The 10,763-nt window shown below is 40.5% G+C and overlaps 1 long non-coding RNA gene and 1 pseudogene across 1 annotated transcript; both read right to left on the bottom strand.

The window, feature by feature from the left end:
* Positions 1 to 218: 218 nt before the first annotated feature.
* On the bottom strand, positions 219 to 9,387 carry LOC116553220. The gene is made up of 2 exons (XR_004269672.1): positions 9,234 to 9,387; positions 219 to 436 (listed from the first exon to the last, which is right to left on the bottom strand). It is a non-coding gene; the product is annotated as an uncharacterized LOC116553220 (long non-coding RNA).
* Positions 5,987 to 7,334, bottom strand: LOC116553215 (annotated as a pseudogene).
* Positions 9,388 to 10,763: the final 1,376 nt, after the last annotated feature.

Here is a 10,763-nt window from a genome sequence, read left to right as displayed (position 1 = left end):
ATCAGAGAACTACTCATTCAATTTGATACATATTTATTGAGCATCTACTATGTGAAAAACATTGTGCTAAGCACTGAGTAAATAAATCAATACTAGAAAGACAATCCATAGATCAGATAGCTACTCATTCATTTGATACATATTTATTGAGCATCTACTATGTGATAAGCATTGTGCTAAGCACTTTGTAGACAACATTGATTAAAGCAGGCAGATCTCCTGCTCCATAAAGCTTTTAATCCTTGGTCCAGTTTAATCAACTAATGGGTGGCTAAGAGAGTAGAAGAAGATTACTCAGTGATCTTGGTGGTGGCAGACTGCCATAGTAGTGGTGGTCAACAGCCATAGTGACGGTGCCGAAGTGGTGCTGGTGCTCCAGAGAGGAGTTGCCCGGGCTCTGGTCTCTAGAATTTTAGCAGAATGTCCTTCAAGTCTCCTGGAATTTTGGAAAGGTGACAATTAGAGCTAATCACATGACGTTCCACTAAAAGCAATTTTATAAACAATTTCCGAATGCTATCTCTATAAGCAATAACTTAAGAAAAGTCTACAAGCTTAATGTAACCAGAGAGATTAAAACATGAGATGGGAGATGTGGGGATATTGCATGAAATAGGAAAAAAATTCAAAAGACCACCAGGGAACTCTACCTCAGCTAATGAGGAATGATTGCTCTCTGCTGACAAGCAACTGACCCACTCTAACTAATATTTTCCAGAGTAATAAAGAGGCTGATGCAAGACAGTGAAGTGTCCAGGGGTATTTCCCAACAAATTCTGGGAGATACAAAAGCAAAGAGACCAATGACAGTTAAAAAAAAAAAAAAAAAAGAAGCAGCTTCTCTGAGCTACTGTGAATTGAGCTACTTCCATCACATGTGACCCAGTCATGCCTTATGCCTGGGGAGACTTTAGTAACTGCTCTCTTATAGTTCAGGGAGAATGCAGATGGAAGTTGAGTTTTAAATGTATCAGCAGCTTGCTTTTTCCAAAGTTGACTTGATCTCTCCCTTGAAATGCATATGCTAATATGACCCCTGGGAATTGTGCAAACCTACCAACACACCACAAGGTCAGCTGTTTAGACATTGTTGAATTTCCTTAATGCTGAGAAAATAGCATGGGAGCCCTGCAGGAAACGTGCCATCACTGTGTTTCTCTTATCTGAGCTCAGTTCTCACACTAGCTGGAGCTCTTGCGTCTACTGTACAATGAAAACATACTGTGGGAACAACTGAAATTGCATCTCAGGGGAGGAGAAGGGTGCATTTTCTCCTATTACCCAACTCCATGCTATCCAACCAGTCTCGCCCATCCTTATGTCAAATCCTCCTGGCTAATGGAGCATGAGAAGCCTTAAGTGCCTCGATCTATTTATTGTAAACTGTGAAAGGGTGTAAGCCGTAAATAGGACTTCTAATCATGGAAAGCTGAGAGGAGCTGTGCAAAGGGCTTGCAGGAAAACCCAAGTCTGGAGAGCACAGCTAGTGTATGATGAACTGCAAGAGTGGCCCCAGGTCTTTTCCTATAAACAAGCAACAGGCAGACCCCTAGGAGCTTTGCAGCACCAACAAGGAGCAGCGAGGCCTGAGCGGTGAGTCTGCATAGCTCAGGAAGTTCTGACTCTATGATGAAAAGACTGAGCAACAGAAAAGCCGTGCTTCCAAATGGAAAAGTCTGCAATCTAAATCCTTTCCTCTCATTTTTTTCTCACCAGGACTTCAGCTTGAATTCAGTAGGACCTGGCAATCTTTCCACTCAGGTCTTGCTCCTTGACAAACACAGTGTAAAAACTGATGCTTAGGCTTTAAACTATGTGGAGCACACCCAAGGCTACATTGTAAAAAGCAAAGGTCTGCACAATGACCTGCTTCCCGGAGCCCTTGCAATAGTGGTTGGGAAGGTCTCAGAGCCAGCAAAATGATCATTTCTGCCTCTGTGGCTGAGGGATGGTGCTGCAAATGTGTGCTCTCTTAGGTTTCACTTCCTTCTGCCAAGATTACTCTGCCCTGCACTCTGTTCTTTTCTTCAAGGGATTGGGGGCTAGACCATTCACTCATTCACTCAGCAAATATTTATTATTTGCTATGTGTCAGGCGCTGTTTTAGGTGCAGTGCACAAGACAGACAAAATTGCTCCCTTCAAGAAGCTTCCATTCTAACAAGAGAGAAGGACAAAGACAAATAAGTAAATGCGTAGTTTAATATTAGGCAGTGATAAGTGGCGTGCCGAAAAATACAGTAAGCTGCAAGGACAGAGAGTAATTGTTAGATAAGGTGGTCTGAGATAATCCCTCTCATAGAACCCAGGCCTAATGATGTGAGCAAACCGTGTGGACACCTGGGGGAAAAATGTCCCAAATAATGGAAATAGCACATGCAAAGGCTAATAGGTGGGAACATGCTTGGCATTCAGGAGGAATAGCAAGACCAGTCCTCATGAGAAGCTCTAGGGAAAATAATAAAAGATGATGTCAGAGACGTAGGCAAGTGCCTGATCATGTAGGACTCTGGTATGGACTTTGCATTTTATTCTAGGAGGATGGGAAGCCATTTGAGCATGGTCGAGATATCATCTGTATTGCAAAACTTTGTGACTGTCAGTGGCTCTACCCACAGAATAAGACTGAGAGCCGAAGTTTTAACTGGAGAATAGACAGCCAGAGCAGGGTACGACAAGTCATAATGACCACAGCAATTCCAATGATGAAAGCTCAGTATGACAGCCAGACCAGGAGCATTCTGTGATCCAATATCCTATTCTCTGCCTTTTTTTAGAAAAGGGCCTAGTTGCCACTATTAGGATATAGAAAGACAACGGAGAGATATCATGTCTGTACCTGACTGGCTCCAGGTCCCTCCTTGCCGTGCGCAGCTAGTGTCTGCCTCCCCGCTTTCCTTGCCTGTTCTTCCCACGTACACCTGAGGCTCCTATCACAGTGAATTATATATCTTCCGCGACTGCATTATTTCTCCCTTCCTGGAATGTGCTCATTCTTCTGCCTAGAGTGACATTTTCTGCCTCATATGCCTGAGGAAACACCCACTTGTCCTTGAAGAGTCAACTTAAATAGTATCTCGTCTGTGAAGGATGTGCAGTATTTCTGCTAACGTGTCACACTCCATTGAAGTACAGACAGGTGACGCTGAATAAGAATAAATAATGCAGACTTGGGTGAAAATGCATCAATTCCTTTAAAAACATTCTTTGTTGAGGTCAAGGAGATATCACACGCCCGTGTTAAAAGAAGTAGGTCACCCTGAAGGGAATATACGCTCCTAGTGTTATTCATTGGGGTGTAGGTAACTTCTAGGGGAGGAGGAGGCACACCAGAGTGGGAAAAGGACTTTTAGGGGCTGGAAGACATTGGCTAGACAGTCAGGCATGTCTGGATAGAGCTGATTGACTCTGGTCACTGTGATTAGGCAGGAAGCAATTATGTATCGGGGTTGGTGTGACAGTTCTGTCCCTGCTTAAAGTGAATTGGCAAAAGGAGCACTGTTTCTGCTCTCCTGAGGTGAGCATTGCAGGGAAGGGTGCTCTAGCAATGAGGAAGACACAGAAAGCAGAGGTGAACAGCCACCTGCAGGTGGATAATCACCCACTAAAGGATGTGTGCTTCCACTGAATGAGACATGTTAAATAGAGGAGCTGCCCCGCATTGTGGACAGTCTTTGCTTGAGAAGAAGAAAGCTATTATAGCCTAACAAGTGGCAATCCATTGTTTCTTACAACCAAACTGAAATTAAAACCAAAGAAGCTCCCTAAGTAAGCCCAAACCTGTTAAAATTCCAAAAAGGCAACTAAACTTGGAACTTCCCCGATTCCATGCAGCAGCCGAAAGATCATAATTACTAGTTTGATAACTGGGAGGAATACTGTACATCTGTTTAAAAGACACAAGTCTGAGTCCCCGGTTGTGCCATCATTTGATTGTGATGACTGGCAAGTCACTTCACCACTCTGAACCTCAATATCCTACCTAAAAGAAAGATAATGATAGTTAACTTGCAATGCTGCTGTGAGAATTAAATAAAACGATGTATGTGAAATAACTTTGTATAGAACGTGACACGAATAGAAGTAATTTAATAATACATTTCTGTTATTAGAACTGCAATGGAATCAGCAGTATGTTTATATTGCTGTGTTGTTATTGCTAAAGAATGTAGTCAAGTTCAACGCACTGAAATGTACGCAGGGATGTACATTCTAATCAACATGTATAAAATATAAACTAAATCAACATATATTTTATATATATATATATATATATATATATATAAATTGTTTTCTTAATGTCATGTGTCGGAGCTGTGGCAAATGCAGAATGCTGGGGGAAGCCTGTAAGAGTAAATCACATTTTTAAATAATTCATTGACTTTCACATTTTGCTTTCCAAATGCTGCCTCAAAATGTTGGGTTAAAAAAAATGGCCATCTAGGTTTGGTAAAATCATCTAGACAAAAGAAAAGGCCTTTTTGGGCATAACAAGATCAGAAACTATAAATATAAAGATGGATAGATTTGATGACATAAAAATTCTGAATGTCAACAGAGCAAGAACCAAGCAAATAAATTAAAGCACAGTTGAAAGACAGATTACAAACTGGGATAAAATGTAGCATATGGGAAAGATAAAGTATTAAATTCCTTAATTTATAAATTTTTAAATAAAAAATTATGAACAAGCCAACGGAAAAAAGTTACAAGTAAAGATAATTTATCAGATAAGAAGCACAAATGACCAATAAGAAAGAATGTCTAATCTCCTCAGTGATTAAAGGAGAGTAAACTAAAATAATAAGATGCTATTTTTCATTTATCAGATGGGCAAAGGTTTAAAAGAATGCTAATACCCATTTTTGGCGAGGTTATAGGAAGTGGGCATTCTCATAAACTGTGGTGGGAATTAATTTTGGTACAAACTTTCTGGAGGGCAATTTGGCCAGACCCTTAAAAATCTAAAATATGCAAACCCTTTGACCCAACCACTCCAATTTAGAAATTTATTGTAAAGAAATGAGACAAATGAACAAGATGTCTCTACGAAGTTATTTCTCATGAAGTTGTTTATTACAGGAAATTGCAAACACCTTAAATATCCAGGGGATTAATTGCATAAGCGATAGAATGTACACACAGTGAGACATTAAAAACAATGATGTAGTCATAGTTACTGACATGAAGAGATATCCTTAATTTAAAAACAAAAAAAATTATGATACAGTAAAAAATATCAATCTGGTGATTGCTAGCGGGTGGTATTTGGGGTGCTAGTCTCTAAAATTTTCTCGATTGGTTTATTTATGTTTTGATTATAGCAAGTATATCATAATAACTACTTTTACATTAAAAGAAATAAAAGGAATTTCTAAAATAGTTTTTTTAAAGCAGTATTTCTTCTCACAAAGATTGTTTTACAACATTTTAAGTATGACTTCCTTTTTTCTCAGTAGATTCCAATGGAGACATGCTCTAGACTATTCCAACACAATAGTCTCTTGGGGAGAGCTTGATTTGTTTTCATCCTCACAGTCTGATGTGCTGACATAAAAGCTGAAACAAAAACTTAATGAATCATCCTCCCCCTAATCCTTCCCTAGGAATTCTTGCTTCCTTCTCAAATACTTTTCCACTGCTAGGACAAACCTCAGCTCTAAATCAAATACCGCAACTGCATGGAATATGCTTTTGCACAAGGCTCCTGGTCTCTTCTCTAGCTTTTGCCTGCCTTTCTCTGAGGCAACCAAAGGTCCAAGCCTGGAGTTACCTTGTTCTAAAACAGCAGTGTAATTCCATTTTTAAAAAATCAATCAATTCAGTGAAAAACCTGTTCAGTCCTAGAGAGATTACTTAATATAACAGAGAAAACATAGCATACTATTGAAGCATCTAGGTTCTAGAGCAAGACTGCATGGATTTAAATTCCGATTTTACTTTCTAGTTAACTTGCAAGGCTAACTTTAGCTAACTACTTTTTTTTTTATAATTTTAAATTTTATTATATAGGTTTTCTCAATAACTTCCCAATACAAACCAAAAAACACCAATCATTCCCAAAAACCACAGATACATAGTTGGGTCTAGAACTTCGAAGGCAGAGAACTATTAACTTGAAAGAGTTTAATTATGAATTGGTACTGTATTTCTGAAAACATTGGTGATACTGAAATAACACGCCAGTAGACAGGACCAATATGATCCTGGCAAAATGCTCATCTCACTGTTCAAGCAGCAATATTTCCTTTTACAGATGTTCTGAGGAACAATGCTTAAAATTATACCAGGATTTAAAATATCATTTTAATAAAGTATATATAAAGTGTACATGAAAAGGGGAAATATGAAATCAGGCAAAATCTTTTGACTTTTGGTATCTTTATAATTCCCCAATTATCAGGGGATGAAATATTTTTCTAGAAAAAATAAAATGATTATTTTATTTCCTATGGTGCTTTATGTATCAGAGTCACTTGCAGATTCTGGTCTGCTGTCATCTGGCCCATCACTTTCCTTTTCCCAGTCTTTCACAGAGGCTCTCATCATGAAATCATCACGGAGGATTGTCCAACCTGGGCCCTCTTCTGACTTTACTTCAGTCTGTTTGGCTTTTGGTTTCTTCTTGCTTGAGGTAGTCTCATTTGTACTTTCATCCATTCCTCTCAAAACACTGATAAAATCTGTCTTGGAAACAGTTGATATCAACTTAGTTCGCTTTCTAATAGAGCTTCCAGGTTCTTTAACCTTCTCATCAACATTCTTTTGATGCTTCTGAACAGCATTGAATAATTGTACCACACCTCTCGTTGCAATTCTCTGAAGGTTTCTCTCTGTCTCCTTGTCTTGGACAACATCTGGCTTTACTCTGCACATCATTTCCCACTCCATCCTCCTATCACACTGTTTTATTTTCTCTTGTCTTTCTTGCTTTAACTTTTCTTTTTCCTTTTCCAGCTTCTTATTTTTGACCAGAATAGTAGGTTTACTTTCAGGAGTTTTCTTGTCGAGGACTTTAGCCATGGCATCTGCCCAGCCCATATTGGTCCCAATATTTGATTCTGCGTCAGCTTCATTGTCTTCGTCACAGGGCTCAGCATCACCCTCATTGTCAGCTTCTATTGCTTCCTCATCAGAATAAAAGTAGTCATATTCTGATCCACAGCTTCCTATTATAGATCCTCCTACTATAGAACCTTCGCTATCGGAAGTGTCTGTGTCTTCCTCTTCCAGCACCGACGCTACGGCTCCGGCTGCCATTTTCATCATCTTCTTTGGGGTCTTTTTCAGATTTTCCTCCGCACTTACACATGAGTCCAGAATGGCGGCTGTCATTTTTCCCAGCTAACTACTTTTAAGCCTCCATTTCCCTATCTATAACATGAGCATATAATGTCTTCTTCACAGGATTATTGTGAAGATCAAAAGAGAAATCATATGTAAAGCATTTAGTGCAGTGCCTCACAATGCTAGTCATTAACATTATCATTTGTTTTAATTACCTGTTGTGTAACTATTGTAGTTTCTGTAGTTCAGGAATCTGGGGGTGGTTTAGCTGGGTGTTCTGGCTCTGGGTCACTCACAAGGCTGTAACCAAAGTCTCAGCTGAGACTACAGTCATTTCATGGGTAACTTTCAAGCTCAGTCAAGAGGTATTGGCAAGACTCAGTTCCTTTTGGGCGGCTGGACCGAGGGTCTCAGTTCCGTGCCTTGTGGGCCTCTCCACATGGCAGCTCACAACTTGGAAGCCTGCTTCATCAGAGTGAACCAGGAGTTAAGAGCATGCAAACAAGGTGGAAATCACAGCTTTCATAACTGAATCTTGGATGTGACTATACATCATGCTTGCCATATCCGATTCCTTAGAAATAAGTCACTGGGGCCCACTGCACACAATGGGAAAGGATTACACAAGGGAGGGAACCCAAGAAGGTAGGAATTATCAGGACCATTGTAGAAATGCCCTACCATATCATTATCCAAGTTTTCCAGGAAAATACGAACTTTTGAGAACTACGTTACATGATTTTGTAGGCTTTTATAAATCCAAACAAATTGCAAAGTGTCCAGTTGGAGCTAATGGGTCATTGTATCTGAATTCTTATCTATGCTAATATGGTGATGAGTAGTTCACAGAGAAACTCCCAGTAAACAAAACAGTGGGTACTATAGGAGTCCCCAACCCCCAGGCCATGGACTGGTACTGGTCATTCACAAGCTCACATTCCTGCCTGAGCTCCACCTCCTATCAGATCTGCAATGGCATTAGATTCTCATAAGAGTATGAACCATATTGTGAACTGTGCATGCAAGGGATCTAGGCTGTACACTCCTTATCAGAAACTAATGCCTGATGATCTTTCACTGCCTCCCATTGCCCTCGGATGGGACGATCTAGCTGCAGGAAAACAAGATCAGGGCTCCCACTGATTCTACATTATGGTGAATTATGCAATTATTTCATTATATATTGCAGAGTAATAACAATATAAATAAAGTGCTCAATAAATATAATACACTTTAATCATCCTGAAACCATCCCCCAGCCTAGTCCGTGGAAAAATTATCTTCCATGAAACCAGTCCCTGGTGCCAAAAAGGTTGGGGATTGCTGCCATAGAAATCTTCTCTGGTACTTATATTATAAAAGCAAAAGGGTTTTTCATTTGTTTTCCAAATAAAACCCAACAGCCTACCCTTGAATACATGTCTCAGCCAACTCTTGAAGGAATTAGATGCCATCAAGCTCTCAGAGTCACCTTCCTCTGAGTACAAAGGAAGGTAACCCTGTACATATGGTTCATTCAAGGCATAGTTAGTCTCTTACTGTCTTCTAGCTCCTAAGTGTCTCAGGGCTGTTGTTTTAGCTTCACAATTCACTCCAGGTTTTTAGTACCCCTATTTTCTTTGCTCATCAAAGTACCAGAGAGATTTTCTGTTACTTGATTTCAGAAAGCAATTCGGTTCTTCCTGAGTTTCTCAATTCTCTTTCCAGATCACAGAGGCAATTCTTTCCCTTTTCCTTTACAATGACCTAAATTAAAAGTGTTCATGGAGTAGAAAAAGTTAATTTTTCTCTGAATTGATTTATTAGATTCAATGCATTGCAAATCAAAATCCCAGGAAGTTTTTTAAAAATATAAGTTGATAAGATAGTATATTAGGCCATTCTTGCATTGCTATAAAGAAATACCTGAGTCTGGGTAGTTTATTTTAAAAAATTTAATTGGCTCACAGTTCTGCAGGCATAGTGGCGTCTGCTACTTGGGAGGCCTCAGGAAGCTTCCAATCATGGCAGAAGGAAAAGGGGGAGTAGGCACATCACATAGCTAAAGCAGGAGAAAGAGAGAAAGGTATGTGTCGGGGGTGCTACACACTTTCAAATGGCCATATCTCACTAGAATTCACTGTCATAAAGACAACACCTGAGTCATGAGGAATTTACACTCATGTTCCAAACACCTCCCACCAGGCCCTCCAGCACTGAAAATTATATTTCAATGTGAGATGTGGGCAGGGACAAATATCCCAACTATATCATTCCATTCCTGGCCTCTCCCAGCTCTCATGCCATTCTTACATTGCAAAGTACAATCAAACCTTTTCAACAGTTCCCCCAAATCTAACACATTCCAGCATTAACTCAAAAGTCCAAAGTCTCATCTGAGACAAGGCAAATTCCTTCTACCTATAAGCCTTTAAAGTCGAAAGCAAGTGAGTCACTACCAAGATCCAATCGAGATATAGGCATTAGGTAAATATTCTCATTCCAAAAGGGAGAAATTGGCCAAAAGAAAGGATCTAAAGGCCCCATGCAAGTTCAAAACCCAGCAGGGCAGTTATTAAAATTTAAAGCTCCAAAATAATCTCCTTTGACTTCATGTCTCACATCTAGGTCACACTGGTGCAAGGGATCAGCTCCCAAGTCCCTGGGAAGCTCCATCCCTGTGGTTTTGCAGGGTTCAGCTCTGGTAGCTGCTCTCACAGTTGCTGAGTGTTTGCAGCTTTTTCAGGTACAGGGTGCAAGCTGCTGGCGGATCTGTCATTCTCATGTCTAGAGGACAGTGGCCCCTTTCCCACAGCCCCACTAGGCAGTAACCCAGAGGGGACTCTGTGTGGGGGCCCCAATCCCATGTTTCCCATTGGCATTGCCCTACTAGAGATTTTCTGTGAGGACTCTTCCCTTGCTAGAGGCTTCTGGTCTGAACACCCAGGCTTTTCCATACATCCTCTGACATCTAGGTGGAAGCTCCCAAGCCTCCTTCACTTTTGCATTCTGTGCACCTGCAGGCTTAACACCACATGGAAGCCACCAACACTTATGGTTCCACCCTCTGAAGCAGCAGCCTGAGCTGTACGCATCAGGAGCCCTTTGAGCCATGGCTCAAGCTGGAGTGACTAGGATGTCGGGAGCAATATCCTGAGGCTGCACAGGGCAGTGGGGTCCTGCGTCTGGGCCACAAAACCATTCTTCCCTCCTACACTTTCAGACTTGTGATGGCAAAGGCTGACACAAAGTCTCTGCAATGCTTTCAAGGTCTTCTCCACATTGTCTTGGCTAGTAGAACTTGACTCACTTTTAGTAATGCAAATTTCTCTAGCAAGTGGTTGTTCTACAGCCTGCTTGAATCCCTGTCCCAAGAAAAGCTTTTTCTTTTTCTGCCACAGGCTACAAATTTTCCAAACTTATACACTCTGTTCCCCATTTAAATATAAGTTCCAACTTTAAGTCATTCCTTTACTTCCACACCTGGGCATAGGCGGT

The sequence above is a fragment of the Sapajus apella genome, unplaced genomic scaffold, assembly GCF_009761245.1.
Source record: "Sapajus apella isolate SASKATOON/1434 unplaced genomic scaffold, GSC_monkey_1.0 scaffold1, whole genome shotgun sequence".
In the NCBI taxonomy this organism is placed as follows: Eukaryota; Metazoa; Chordata; class Mammalia; order Primates; family Cebidae; genus Sapajus; species Sapajus apella.
This window is presented reverse-complemented; position numbering and strand designations above follow the sequence as displayed.